General features: G+C 65.9%; 1 protein-coding gene across 4 annotated transcripts in view; it reads left to right on the forward strand.

Annotated features, from left to right (window-relative positions):
• Positions 1–14,016, forward strand: part of RIPOR2 (RHO family interacting cell polarization regulator 2) — a 78,563-nt gene that overhangs the window by 7,224 nt on the left and 57,323 nt on the right. The window contains exon 1 of one of the 4 annotated variants that reach the window (XM_028503387.2): positions 8,248–8,458. The exons of the other annotated variants lie outside the window; for them this stretch is intronic. The gene's annotated coding sequence lies outside the window, so the exon portion shown is untranslated. Of the gene's footprint in view, positions 1–8,247; positions 8,459–14,016 lie in introns of those variants that run through there. 4 annotated transcript variants of the gene reach the window in all.

The following is a 14,016-nucleotide window of genomic DNA, read 5'->3' on the forward strand; positions in this document are numbered from 1 at the left end:
CAGGAGCCTCACTCTCCACCTCCCACCTGGAGGGGACGATGGGGAGGGGGAGGGGGGGAGCGGGGGGAGGGGGGAGGCGGCAATGGTGGCGGCTGCCGTGTTGATGGTGGTAGTGATGGTGACGTGATGAAGATGATGATGGGGGTGACGATGATGATGGTGGTGAAGGGGATATTATTGGTGGTGTTGGTGGTGTGATGAAGATGATGATGGTGGGGTAACAATGATGATGGTGGTGATGGGGATGATATGATGGAGATGATATGATGGTGATGATGATAGTGGTGATGATGAAGGTGATGAAGAAGACGATGATGATGGTGACGGCCATCTCCCTAAGACGTTACCGTGAAGTTAAAGGGGGATCATGTGTGAGATCATGGGAAACCAGAAGGGCTTACCGATTAGGTGTCAGCCACTCTGTGACCGTGACTTTCTCAGTCGCCCCCGCCCCCGGGTCCATACCACCCCCCCTTCTACTCCTGGCCCGTGATTGACCAGGACGCGGCCCGGAGGGCAGAGCTGCCAGACCGCCCGCTCCCCATGCTGCCCTGCCCGGGCAGGGACAAGCCGGCTGCCCCCCCGAGCAGTGCCTGCCGCCCAGGGCCGGGCTCAGAGCGACCCCAGCGCCTGGCACAGGACGGGAGTGTGAGTTGTTCCTGCCTGTCGTCCGTGCCTCCTTCCAGGCCTGGTCTCCCCCCCGAGCGTCTCTCTCTCGGTGTGGAGGGGCCATGCGGCGGTGGCAGCTTCCTCTGGCCAGAGTCCCTTGCCTCGGTCAGGGGCGCGGGGGGTGGGAAGCACCCCCTCTAACAGTGTGTCTGTGACAGTGTGGAAACCCTGTTTCCCGGGCACACATTCACTTCCCGTAAGCACCCCCGTCCCTGCTCCCCACCCGTGTTTGTTAAAATGCTTCTAATGCAAAGACAAAACACACTGGAATTTGAATTCCATATATGTTACAGCATTTTAGGACAGTGATCAATCATTACGATTTCAGCCCTGGCCAGCGTGGTTCAGCTGGTCGGAGCGTCGTCTGGTAAACCGACAGGCCACCGGTTCGATTCCTGGCCGGGGCACAGGCCTGCGCTGTAGGTTCGGTCCGTGGTCGGGGCGTGTAAAGAGGCAGCTGGTTGGCGTTCCCCTCTCACATCGGTGTTTCTCTCCTCCCCCCTCTCCTGAAAATCAGTGAGCACGTGCTCGGGTGAGGAGAGAGACAATTAAGGTTTCATATGGAAACCTCACAGGGTCCCCTCGGGGGTGTTTTGTTTTCCCTCCCGTTGCTTTTCAGATGTTTTCAAGGGGAAAGCTCCCCCCCCCCCCCGGAGGGAATCGTGGCGAGAGGTGTGTGTGTGTGTGTGTGTGTGTTGGTGCGTGAGTGTCTTACCTGCGCACACTGGCAGGGGAGGGCAGGCGCTCGCTCTGCCGCTTCACGCGGCACGGACGGGGCGGAGCACCAGGGCACAGGGCCGCCTGCCGCGTGCCGACCGGCAAACGCCCGCTGAGTGCTAGCCAGTGGCAGTGGTGACCGGGCACAGGACTGGGCATCAGGTCACAGCTGGGGCTGGGGCCGCTGCCCCTCAGGAGCTGGCGGACGATGCGGGGAGAGAGGAGGTTTCTCCCACCGGTTTGGAGCCGTCCACCGAGCGCCCGCCCCGTGCCGGGTTCCGCTGTGCTCGGCTCCTGGGGTCCGCGGGGAAGTGACACAGCGCCGGCCCTGGGGGGTTGCGCTGCGGTGGAGGGAGGCAGCAGCCGGACACGTGAGAATGGGGCGTGTCAGGGGGGTAGACGAGTTCTGGGGAACAAGGGTGCAGGGAGACGCAGGGCGCCGGGGTCCGGGAGGCTGTCCTGGCAAGTGCCCGGAGGCTGGAAGGAGCTGCAGGGCCGCCCTGGCCAGACGGGGGAGAATGTTCCAGAAAGAGCCAGGGGGCCGGTGCGGTAGACAGCAGCGTGACGTGAGCACGCAGAGAGCGGAAGACGGGGAGACCCACAGGTGTTGGGGGTCCGGCCTCGGGAAGCCTTGCAGGCCGTCGCCAGGATGTTGAGTTTCGCTGTGTGGGAGTCACTGGTGGGCGCGGAGCGGGGTGACAGGGTTCGATTTGCTTTTCAAAGAGAGCATTCTGACTGTTGTCTTGGAAACAGAGACGAGGCCTGAAAGGCGGCAGCAGGTAGAGACTGCTGCAGCGATCCGGAAGCGAGAGGTGGGGGCCGCTCCAGGCCTGACGCTGATGGGGAGCCTGCTTGGGCGGGCGGGGGCGGCCTGTTGGGGGAGTGGGCCGGTTTGGGACAGTCAGGTTTACCGGAGCACCCAGAGCAGTCAGCAGGCATCCGGGACGTGTCCGGGGGAGGTGATGAGCAGGCAGCACCTGGGAAACCACTCACAGGTGTAACCCCAGCTCCTGGGCACCGAGCTTCGCCCCCCACGCGGGGTGCTCCGCAGGACTGGCGGCTGGAGAAGGCCGCGCACGCTGCGCTCCGACTCGGAGGGGACACTGGGGGAGAGGTCGGGGCGTTGCGGGGGGGCGGGCTTCTGGGAGGAGAAGGTTTCCGCCCACGCCCCACCCCCACGTGGCCACAGCGTTCGGTGCCCTTTGCCCCGAGGCTGCGCGTCCCGGGGTCCCAGCTGGAAGGGACTCGCAGAGCCTTCGGGCCGCCCTCCTCGGAGCAGGCGGGCAAGGCGTCCATCCCTGCCAACCTCCCGCCCCCTGGGTCACACACACGGCCCCTGGCAGTCAGGAACTAGCCATCGGCACACGGCTCCTGCGTTCAGTCCAGTCCCCCGGGCCACGTCTTCCATCGCTCCTCTTTACCCTAATCCTGGGGGAAAGCGTCCTTCCTCCTGTGCGACAGTCTCTCGTGTCCTCGGAAACCATGACCGGGACATGGGACCCGCCAGCAGCTCTCCAGACACGGAAACGGCCAGGCCAGTGTTCGCATTCCACTGGGCACTTGGTGGAAGGCGGCATCTCGGCCGACGAGGGCCCGTGTTCTTGGAGGGGCGAGGGCTTGGCGGCCTGTCCGTGGGCGGGGACCTGAGAGGCAGGGGCTTGGGGCCCACAGCCGCTGGACTCGGACCCCTCCGTGAGCAGCCCCCGGGGCCTCGAGGCCAGTGCCGCAGGGGAGAGAGCCCAGCGGGCGTTCAGTTCCTCCTCCCCTGGGAGCCCCGTGAGGCCGGCGGAGAGGGGAGGGGCCGGTGACAGCCAAAGCCCTCTGTCCCGGGCCTGAGTCAGCCTCTCCCTGCAGCCACTGGGAAACCCGCTCGGGGTCCAGGGGAAGAGAGCAGAGGGGGCTGCTCCCGGAGGCCGCTGTCTGGGGACCGGCCTCAGCCAGAGCCCGGCGTCCGTCACCGTGGCTCTGCGGTTTTCACCTCCGGCGGCCTCTGCGCCAAGGACGGATTCTGAACCCGACAGCGGACGACACTTCGGGTGTGAATGATGAGTTCATTGTGGGGGACGTGGTGACACCACAGCCTCCAGCCGGCCTGGCTGTTATCACAGAGGTGGCAGCACCCTGTCCCATGGCCCCCGGGCCCTGCCAGGGACGAGGGCCGCGTGTGAGCCGTCGAGGGCAGGGGGAGCAGGGGCCACGCCTGGCGCCCGCTGCGGAGCGGCCTGTGGGCCGAGCAAGCTGGGGACCAGGGACCAGGTCGGGGTGCCACTGCCACCTCCGGGGGAGGGTCTGCGGGGCCGGGGGGCGATCTGGTCTCCAGTCCCTGATTTGACATAAAACCTACGATAGAGGGGGAGGGAGGTGTCGGCTGGGAAGGTCTAGGAGGCAGGGAGCCCCTGGGCCCCAAAGCCGGCAGTGAATGGAACGGTCCCTGGGCCTGGCAGGGGTCACAGCCCTCCTGAACCCGGGGGCCGCAGGAGCCGGCCCCCGCCTGGGGGCGGAGCAGGGGGACCCTCAGGCACGGCCTCGGGCTCCTTCCCGGCAGGGAGTCGGGGAGAAGGTGTAAGCTCCTCAGGGTTCTCTGTCACTCTCCCTGGTCTGAATAGTAGTGACTGGTCACTCAGCCCCGCAGAGGCCAGTCCAGAGGTGCGCTGGACCCCAAAACACCGTCTGTGGGGGTCGGAAAGACTGACTACTGGCCCCAAAGTGTGACAACCCGTTTGAGTACTTACATTTCCCCCCACCCCTCCTCCTGCACACACCCCCCCCCGCCCCCGCCCCAGCAATGGCCTCGACGTTGCACCTGCGAGGTGGCGTGAGCTCTGGGAATGCGTTTTGCACGGCAGAGGCCGTGAGAAGGGAACAACTCAAAGGAAGAGATTCCGCGTAACGACGACTCCGGCCTAGAACTGAAGAAATAAAGGAATTAAAGGGGCTCCCTAAAGCAGAACTACTTTAGAAGGAGGCATGACTGGGTCAAGGGGATTCCGCATGTTTTCTCCAGGAACTAAGAGGCCGGTACGCGTGGGGCGGTCAGGGCTGCCCTTGGTCAGAACGGCCGGGGGAAGGGCGACTTGGAGAGAGGGACAGAGCTGCGGGCGGCCCTCGGGGACCCAGCGGCATGCTCAGGCCAGCCTGGCTGCCGGGTCCGAAGGGTGGGAGGGGTTGTGAGACCCTTCGAGGGGACAGAGCTGTAGAGCCGGTGCCTGGAGGGGACACAGCCCGAGTGACCTCTCGCCTCCTCCCCCTTCTCCTGTGTCCCTTCGGGTGGGCATCCCGGAGGTTGGCGTGGTCCCTGCAGGGAGCCCCCGGGGCCAGGAGCGGGGGGGGGGGGCAGGACAGGGACAGCCCCCTGGGGGTCTGATGGAGGGGGGGCCTGGGAGGACCACACAGACAAGCCTCTCCCTGTGTGTCCCTCCCCCACCCTGGACCCCGTGAGGAGAGAAAGGAGAAGGACTGATGATAAAGTCAATTCGGACCCTTAAAAGGGTCTGCGTACCCAGCACCGGGCACTGCATTTACACACACATCTATCGACGGCTTCCGATCGTCTCTACCTGCATCGTGAACTATTTCATACTCACTTCAATGTCTTTGCATGATAGCAGTTACTCAGTTAAATGTGTGCCGTTTGCTTCCGGCTTTACGGGATTCCCGGCTTAGGAATTAGTGAACTCAACGTTCCGCCAAAACGCCGGTCGCCCCAGAGCGGAGGTTCCCAAAGTGAGCTCTGCGGACCCCCGAGGCTCCCCAAGACCCTGTCAGGGGTCCCCGAGGTCCTCGATGGTTTGTTAAAGATATAAAGGGGTTCATCTAGCTTGTGTCCTACGTCGTCTAAAACACGTGGAATACAAAGTGGCCGGTCTAGATTGTGTTACTGTGTCCGTGGGTCTTGCCCAGAAACCGGAGCTGCTGGCCCAGGTTACGTTGTTGCAGAAAATGGCCTCCATGTGTAACTCCATGTGTAACTCCATGTGTAACAGCAACGCACGAGAACCCAGCCGCAGGCTTCCGGCTGCAGGGGCCTGGCTGGCGCACGTGGGGCATTCTCTGAACGTGTTGCCGACGGTCTTCTAGCCACACTGTCCCCGGGCCCTGGGTGGGGAGGCTGGAGGCGGGGTGGAGTGGGGGTCCAGGTCGGGGTGAAGCACGTGACTGATGTCAGCCCTCCCCCGGGTGTCGGCCACGCGCACCTCCCACTGTGCGAGCAGATAAGCAGGGCGAACAGCCGGAGACAGCCACTCCCCGGAGGGCCTTATCTTCAGCGCCAGACCCGGCAGAGGGGCCGGGGCTGCTCCCCACGGTTCCGGGCCCTGGGCAAGGCCCAGCCGACCCCAGCGAGCGGGAGGTGTCCTTCCGCAGGCGTGGCCCTGCAGCCTGGAACCGCCCCTTCTCCAGGAGGAAAGGTGGCGGAGCCCGCAGGGCCCTTGGGCCGCTCTCGTCGCTCATCTTGTCGGTAGCTCCCGACTGCCCCTGCCCTCGCCGTCCTGGGGGTCACCGTGCTGAAGCGGCACTCAGCACCACGCCTGGCGTCGGGGCTGATACACGAACGAGGGGAGGGCACCAGATAGCTGGGCAGAAGGAAGGGCTGGGAGGGCGTCCGTATTCCGGGGACACGGGGGGACTGGGGAGAGGCGCTGTGCGAACAGGGCTCCCGGGCCGGCGCGTTCTCGGAGACGGGCGTCGGAGGGGCGCACGGAGCCAGGGAAGTTCTCAGCAGGGACCCCCAGGCCCTGGCCGCGGCCCGAGCACAACGGCGGAAGCGGGAACCAGCACGAGTGCGAGTCGGAGGGAGGCCGGGCGATCGCGTTGTCCAGACCCTCCCGGGACAGGCAGGGGCGGTGCATGGGCACAGCCGTCCGGGACGTGCCGGGACTTCTGCCGGCTGAACCCCAACAGAGCCCAGGTGTCTCAACGCCACGTCCAAGTCCCTTCCCGGCTATTCCCACACACCGAGCGCCGCGGGGCGCGCTCAGGGCTGGCACGTACACACTTCATAACTTAGAACGTCAGAAAGACGGACGGAGGGGGGTGGGCCAGTGCGAGAATGGGGAATGAGCAGGTGGGAGCAGGTGACCCTGTGGGACGGGCGTGGGGGGTCTCAGGACCGGCACCCCTCCAAGCGGTGCCTCCCGGGGACAGTCAGGGAGCAGAGAAGGACTTTCCAAACCAGGGCGTTGGGGCTGCTGTCCACGGGGACTCCAAGGTCGCAGGACCAAAAAGAGATCCCCTGGTCCCCTCACTCCAGCCTGCACGACCACAACGACAGGAAAGGCCACGAGGCGCCACGTCACGGGCAGAAGGGGGAGGCGGGACCATAACGGGTGGGGTCCATAGCTGTCACCAGACCTCTGCAGCCTTCCGGCCAGAGCGTCCGCTCGCCCTCCCGGTGGGTCTGCGGGTGAGCTCCGAATCCTGCATCAGGGTCTGAAGCTCTGGTTCAGGAGAGTGAGGGGGCTGCCACTTGGATGCCCCCTGGACCAGTCGTGCGTCCACGGGCATTGATTGGTGGCACAAAGGACAATCCAGAGGGGTGTGCCCTGTCCGTCCCCCAACCCAAAGCTGGCTTTGACCACGCCCATGAGAGAGAGCGGAACACGGTTCCCAGCTGCTGGAAGGAGCCATGTTCACTGCCGCTGAAGTTCAAGCGGTCTGTCTTGTGTCCCAGAGACACCCAGAGTTCCCACGGCACCCACGGGACCCCTCTCCCATAAACGCCCCCCTCCTGGGGCCCGGGGCCATCCTCACCACCAGGCTCGGGGTCCGAGCGTGTCTCCCACCCTGAGCGGGTTGCCTGCACCTGAGAGAGAATGGCAGTGTGTGGACACAGGGCTGTCGTCTGTGCCTGGGCTGGTTTCCAACTCACACCGACACACGGGCAGTGAGGGGGGGCACGCGGGTCAAACTGTGTCCTCTGGACGGACCAGCTCTGTCCCCGAAGGACTGTCCCCATGGGGACTCGAGCTGTCCAGCAGAGGCAGGGCAGGGGGAGCTGGGAGGAAGGGCCCGGAGGCCGCTCCTGGGGGGCGAAGGCTCGGGCACCGAGCGGTCCATGGAGCTCCTTCGGGGGCTACAACAGGCTGGCCAGCCCTGGGGTGCACTGCTCACCTCCCAGGTGGGGGGACGCGCCTCCTGGTCACCCCTGGAGGTGGGTGTGTTCCATGCTGACACCCTCGGGGGGCCCTTTTGGTCACCGATGCTTACCACTTCCCTTCCAAAGCGACTGAGTCCCCAGCTGGGGGGGGGGGGGCGGTGTGCTTGCAGGGTGTCTGTCCTATTTAACGTGTTCTAAGTGCACAGCGTGTTCTGTGGGGTGGCTTCCCAGACGGGGAAACTGAGGCACGGGCAGGGGTCCCTATTGGAGACCTCGTTTCCGGGTCTTGGACGCGGGCCCCACGTGCCTTCCACTCCCAGGAACTCTTCCCGGGGAGTGTTTCTGTGTGTGGGTCAGGCCCTCGCTTTGCCACGGGGAAGCTCTGCGTGTGGCTCAGACCTACCGGTTGGTCAGAAAACAACGGCTGGCGCCCATCAGGACGAGGCCTCTCCGACACAGGCTGGGGCGGGGGGGGGGGGGGGTCGCGTGCTTCCCACAGGCTGCCACCCCCACCCCCACCGCGCGCGGCCGTTCCCACGCACCGCCTCTGTGCCAGACCCCAGGTCGCTGGAGGGCCTGTCCGAGTTGTGAGCGGGCCCCTGTCCTCCCCCTGTCAGGGCGTTCGCCTGGGTGCCAGTTTGCCCCTGGCGACCCTGGCACGGCCTCGGAGCAGGAGCTGGCTCGGGCAGCGGGCTGCTGTCTCCGCGACCCGCCCGCCGGGTGGCGCCGCTGCCCGCGCGTTCCCGGCGCTCCGGCCCGCGCGCGCTCCCGCCCCTGCGCGCTCCTCCGTGCTCCGCCGGCCGCTCACCTTCACCGAGCTGCGGACCCTGCGTGGGGACCGGCCGCTCCCGCTGTCCCTGCGCCCGAGGGCGAGCTCGAGCTACCGGCGGAGCCGCGGGGACCGAGGCGCTGCCACGGCGCTGCCTCGCCGGAGCCTCCCCGCGCGTCCCTGTCATGACAAGGGGCCGACTTCTCTAGGTACGTGCGCCGTTCCCTGCGCCCCTCAGTGCCCGGCGTTGCTCACACACCCAGGGGTCCGCTAGGTGGGCGGCCGTTCGGACACCTGGGACCTGGGACCCGGTCCCGGGTCGCGCGCTGAGGGCTCCGCGCGCGACCCCTCCCGAGGGACGCGGCGTTGTGACAGCGAGGGGCGCACAGACCGAACTGAGGTGCCGGGGGCAGTCGGGTGAGGAGCCCGGGGCAGTGCCCGAGCTGGGGGCGCGCAGGCCCCTCCATCCGTATCGTGGGAACGGGGCGCAGGCCTCCTGGGAGCCCCGCTCAGGTCGGGGGTCGCAGGCTCCCAGGGGTCACTGGCCCCCTGGCTGCCGGAACCGAGCTTGGCCGTGGGCCCGCCTCCTCCCCGCGGGTCTGGATCTCCGAGGGGTGGGGGTGGGGGTGGGCAAGAATTGGGAGGAGGGGCGAGGAGATTGCCAGCCGGCTGGAAAGGTGGGGGAGGGGCAGTGCACCTGAGGCAGGCGATTCGGGGCTGGAGAGGGGGCTGGAGAGGGGAAGCCGCAACTGTCACCTGGAGACCACACCGCCTCTCTGTCCTGGGGGTGGGGGCGCCTCGTTTTAAAGGGAGGGGGTGCCGTTTGATGTTAGCCCCGCGGGAGCCATGCCGGTGTTAGGGTGGCAGAGAGCCCGGCCGTCCTTGGTGTCAGGTGGAAGTGACAGCTGTCTCCAGAGCCGGGGACCCCGCTGACAGCCGGGAGACCAGGCTGACCTGGGGGGCGGGCTGGGGCAGAGGGGAGACCAGCAGCCCCGGTCTCGTATCCTGGAGATCCGCTCGCACGCTCGCGTTGCTTCGGAGCCGAGTGGGAGTGCGCGCGCCGCCGCCTCGGGGAACAGTTGCGCGGGTCTGGAGAGCGCTGGCCGCTGCTGCCCTCCGCTCCCCACTGCCGCTCACCTCGGCGTAGGCACGTGGCTGAAGTTCCGGACGGACTCCTCCTGGGCCCCTCGCCCAGAGACAGGGTGCTCGGCCTGCAAGGGGCGGGGCCTCTGGCCTGAGCATTCACCCCTTTGTTACCCGACACCCAGCCATTCCTGCCCTTTCCCCCCATCGGGTGGACCGCTCTCTGAGATGGTTCCCCCCTCCTGCCCATGCCCGCCACCCCCAGCCACCCCCACCCCCCGCGGGTATTCCTACCTGCGGAGTTCCCCTCTGGCCCCGCCCCCCCAGCCCTCCTGGACCCGCCTCTGAGCTCCCCGGTAACACCCACATCCTCCCCTTTGTGTCTCTGTCCCTGGGTGTTCCGGCCGCCACGCAGCCAGGGGGTGTCAGGGGGGACTCGCTAAGAACCCGTTGCGTGGAGCGCTGCTCTCCGGAGGTTAACTGGGAAGCAGCCGGGAGCTTGGTCCCTCTGCAGGAGGAACGAATTGCCGGGGGCGCCTACCCGGGGCAACAGCTGCCAGAGGAAACGCCCCCCCCCCGCCCCCACTTCCGCCCAGCCCGGCCCTGGGGAGGGGGGAGGGCCGCCTCCTGGCCCAGCACCCCCTTGGGTCAGGTCCTGCCCAGTCACGGCTGTCCCCCAGGAAGGCCATGCGTTTGTCCTTCCTGAAGTCTCCTGCTCCCCAGACCTCTGAAACTCTCAACGCTGGACGCCGCTCAGTGGCACCCTGCTGGGTCCGCTCGTTGCTTTTCTCCAGAGACCCCAGTGGGTGCTGCTGCTCTCCCCCTCTGACGCCCCCACGTGAGGCTGGGCTTTGGACACGTTGTCTTCCGCACACATGTAACAAAGTCTCCAGCTGCAGCGGGGACCCCTCAGAGTCATGACCCCTGGGACACAAAGGGCAGACCGGGCTGCCCTCCCTTCGGCCGCCCGCAAAGTGAAACGGTTTCCGGCAGGGGTCCCCGGGACAGCCAGGGGGGCCGGAAGGAGAGAGGATTTGTATCTGTAGAGGTCGACAATTAAACTCACATCAAAATTCCACTCTCGAGCTGTGAAAGCCATCAGCGTGGGGCCTGGCCGTCCATCCGCGGTCACGTGAGTGGGAAGCGTCCCAGCTGGGCGCAAGCCAGCAGCCCAGAAGCGACGCCCACCACATGCCCGCTTCAAACGTGTAACCAAGGCACTGGCCCTCCATCTCGGCCCAATTCTCCGGTTCTGGGCCCGCTGCCGGGCGTCGGCAGACCGAGGCCGCCGTGGAGGGCGCGCCGTGTGGCGGGGACCGTTCGTGCTGCATCGCGGGGGCGGAAACCAGTGGCCCCTCCGCTTGAAGACTTTGCAAATCCACGTTTTACTTCGCTGTTCATCGAATCCCCTGGCCTGGGCTGGGGAGGGACGATAAAAAGCTGCTTGTTTTCACTCTGAGAAGGAGCCGGAAGGCTAAACGCGGCGTCTCGCTCTCCTGGGGAGCAGCGGTGGTGGAAGTGAAGGTCTGCTAGGGGCGCAGGGCGCGCGCCCAGGGCACCGGGGGCTCCCCGCTCCGCTGGCGCGGCCTCGGCCGGCGGCAGGCTCCTCCCGGGGGTGGTTTCCCTCCGCCGCCGGCCGAGCCCCTTGCGCGGGAGGAGATGGACAGCTTGTGTTGATGGCCGTTCAAGCAGAAGCCAGTACAGCCGAGGAGAGAGGGGGAAGCCGTGGAATTGGGGCTGGGGGAGGGGTGGGGCAGAGAGGCCGCAGCTCAAGACCGGCCTCCGGGAGGCAAACCGAGACCCGATCGCCGTGTCGCCAAGCAGCCGCCCCGGGAACACCTGCAGCCGCCCCGGGGACACCTACAGCCGCCCCGGGGACACCTACAGCCGCCCCGGGGACACCTACAGCGGCCCCGGGAACACCTGCAAGGGGCTGTTAGATCGGTTCAGGAAGGCGATGTCCAGGAGTGTGTCGCTCTCCCTTTCTCTCCTCTCTCGAGACCACATCCTCAGAGGCAGTTTCTCGGCCCGTTTTCCCTGAAATGAAACCCTGCCCCTTGGGTGCGTGGAAGTCTGGGAGCCACATCAGGGGAGCCAGAGCCCTCGGCGGCTTATCCTGAATGAATTAGTGTCAGAACACCCCCCCCCCCCGGCCCTTCCCCTCCGGGCTGACGGCCAGGGCTTCGGGGTCACGGCACACTTGTCCCCCGCCGGTTGGAAGTATGCCCTAAAAATAGCAGATGTGTTTATCAGATGTTTCCCACAGGCTGTCTGGGGACGGTCATTCTGAGCGTGGCCGGAGGCCGGCTGTCCTCCTCCCTCTGAGCAGGCCCTGGACACCGCCGCCTCTGTTTGCCTCATCGTGCATTCTTTCTTCTTTTTTAATTAATTAGTGAGTTATTTTTGGAGGCAGGGCAAGGGAGGGAAAAAGAGAGGGATAGAAACACCAGCCAGCGGCCTTTCAGGGACACGCAGACGGAGGACTGAACCCGTAACCCAGGCACGTGCCCTGACGGGGAATCGAACCGGCGGACCCTTGGCTTTGCGGGACGTCGCCCAGCCCACTGAGCCACACCGGTCAGGGCTGTTGTGCGTTCTTTTCTGTGACTCTGTGTGGAGGTGTTGGGTATTTTCACACGGTCATTGCCCGAGTTACAAAGAAAACTGAAGTTTTTCAGCAGCAAAAGCAAACAAGGTGTATCATTCCTGTGATGTGTTCCCTGGAATCAGAACAAGCCCCCGCCAGGCCGAGAGGAAGGGGTCAGACAAAGGGAACGTTTCCCACGCTAGGCAGCACCCTAAAATACAGGGTCCGGCACTGGTGACACCCCTTTTTATTACAAACTCTTTTATTACAAGGCCAGGAGCATGCCCTCTGTGACATAACAGTACCACGCTCAAGCACACCCTGGGACGTTTCGGGCGACATGTCCAAGTGGAAACTATACATTATCACACCCACTGTGGGAGCCCCCCAACCACATTCCCGCGGGCCTCGCTTCTGCCGGACCCTGAGTAGTAGACCGACTAAGAGTCATTCCTGGTTCTGAGTGAACTGGGAGTCTCAGGCGGCGATGCGATCTAGGGCAACACTAATTATTTCTTTTCAACTTAAACCGTGTTTCCTGCACAGCCATTCTGGGGTCTGGCGGGCTAGAGCTCTCACTCGGTGGAAAAGAGTAAGACTCGGAGGGCACCGCCGGGGCGGGCTCAGCGGCGTGTGAGGGCGACGGGCGGGGCCCTGGGGGGGGGGGGGCGGGCGCCCGGCTCGCCTGCGTGGTCTCCGGTGGCAGCATGATTATTAATAGCGCCCGGCCTCACCCAGAAGTGTTCCCGTTTCGGTGATGAATGAGACACACGGTCACCCTAGAAACCGGGGCCAGGGGAGGTCAGAGAAAGGGGAAGAGGCTGTGCGAGGAGTCGTCGAAGGTTTCGTTCTCCAGCCTGTTGTGAGGCTGCCGGCAGATGGCAGGCAAAGGGGAGGCCTCCCGCACGGGCAGACAGGAAGGTGGGCCCCCCCCCCCCCGCCCCGGCCCCGAGTGCGCAGGGGTCCGTCTCGTCCTTCCCGGCATCCTCGGGGCTGGCAGGTACCAGGCATCAGCTCCCCCCTCGCCGCCCGTGGCCTAGAGTTCAGACCCGCGCTGGAGGCAGGAGAGTTCTGGATGGCGAGGAGGGTCAGCAGGGCCCTTGCAGCGAGGCGGTCTCCCGGGGGCCCCTCGCAGGGCGGAGTCGGGACGGGGTGCAGGCGAGTGCCAGCCCAGGGACACGCAGCCGCTGTCGGCAGCTTGCCCCTCCCGCGCCCGGCAGCCCGCGTGGCGGGCGCGGCTTCCCAGAGACGGCAGCATTTGAGCTGCTGCCCACCCCCCCGGGCTCGTCCCGCCAGGCGGCTCTCATGCTTTTCCCCTTGAGAAACGGGGCGTTTGTTCCCTCCCCTCAAAACCGTGGCTGTCGCCAGTAGAGAATGTGACTCTCCCGCCTTCGTCCTCCCCGCTGGCTGGGACTGCCGCCCCCGACGCCACCAGCGGCGGTGGAAGCGGCTGGCCATCCCGAGACCGCGGGGAGGTCCCACCGCCGAGCGCACAGAGAGAGCGAGCGGCCCAGAGACCGCGAGGAGGCCCGGCCAGCCTCCGCTCGTCCCGCCCCTGCGGCCCCTGTCCGGCCACCTCTGCCCGCAGGAGCGGCCCGGGCCTGCCCAGTCCGCACGCACCCCTTTGCTGTTTGAGCCGCTGCATCAGGGTGGTTCTCACGCAGCAGCAAACAGCGGGGCAGCCCGCACGGTCAGACGCCGACAAACGGTCCCGTGAAAGCACCGTCCCCGGCTATTCCTTCAGAACTCCTGCCGGGGGGCGGGGGGGGGGGGGCGGCGTCAGCGGCAGACTAGCCAGATCTGCAGCCCCTTTCCCCCAGCTGCTCCCCCACTGTCTGCCCCGTGACGACCTGAGAAACCCCTTCTTCATGGGTCTTGGGCATGAATCATCCCACACGTGGGCTCGTGGGCTGGGGGAGGGAGAGGAATCTGGAGCCCTGAGGAGTTTCAGGCCCGAGTCAGGCCGACTCCCTCCCAAGGGAGCTGCTGCCCCGAGGTGCCGGGCAGACGCCTTGCAGCCTTGACTGTGGAGGTGTCCTCACATCGGGGACCCTCATGGAAGATGGAGAGAAAAGACTGGGGGCCGGGCCCAGACAC

This window comes from Phyllostomus discolor, chromosome 14 (genome assembly GCF_004126475.2).
Source record: "Phyllostomus discolor isolate MPI-MPIP mPhyDis1 chromosome 14, mPhyDis1.pri.v3, whole genome shotgun sequence".
In the NCBI taxonomy this organism is placed as follows: domain Eukaryota; kingdom Metazoa; phylum Chordata; class Mammalia; order Chiroptera; family Phyllostomidae; genus Phyllostomus; species Phyllostomus discolor.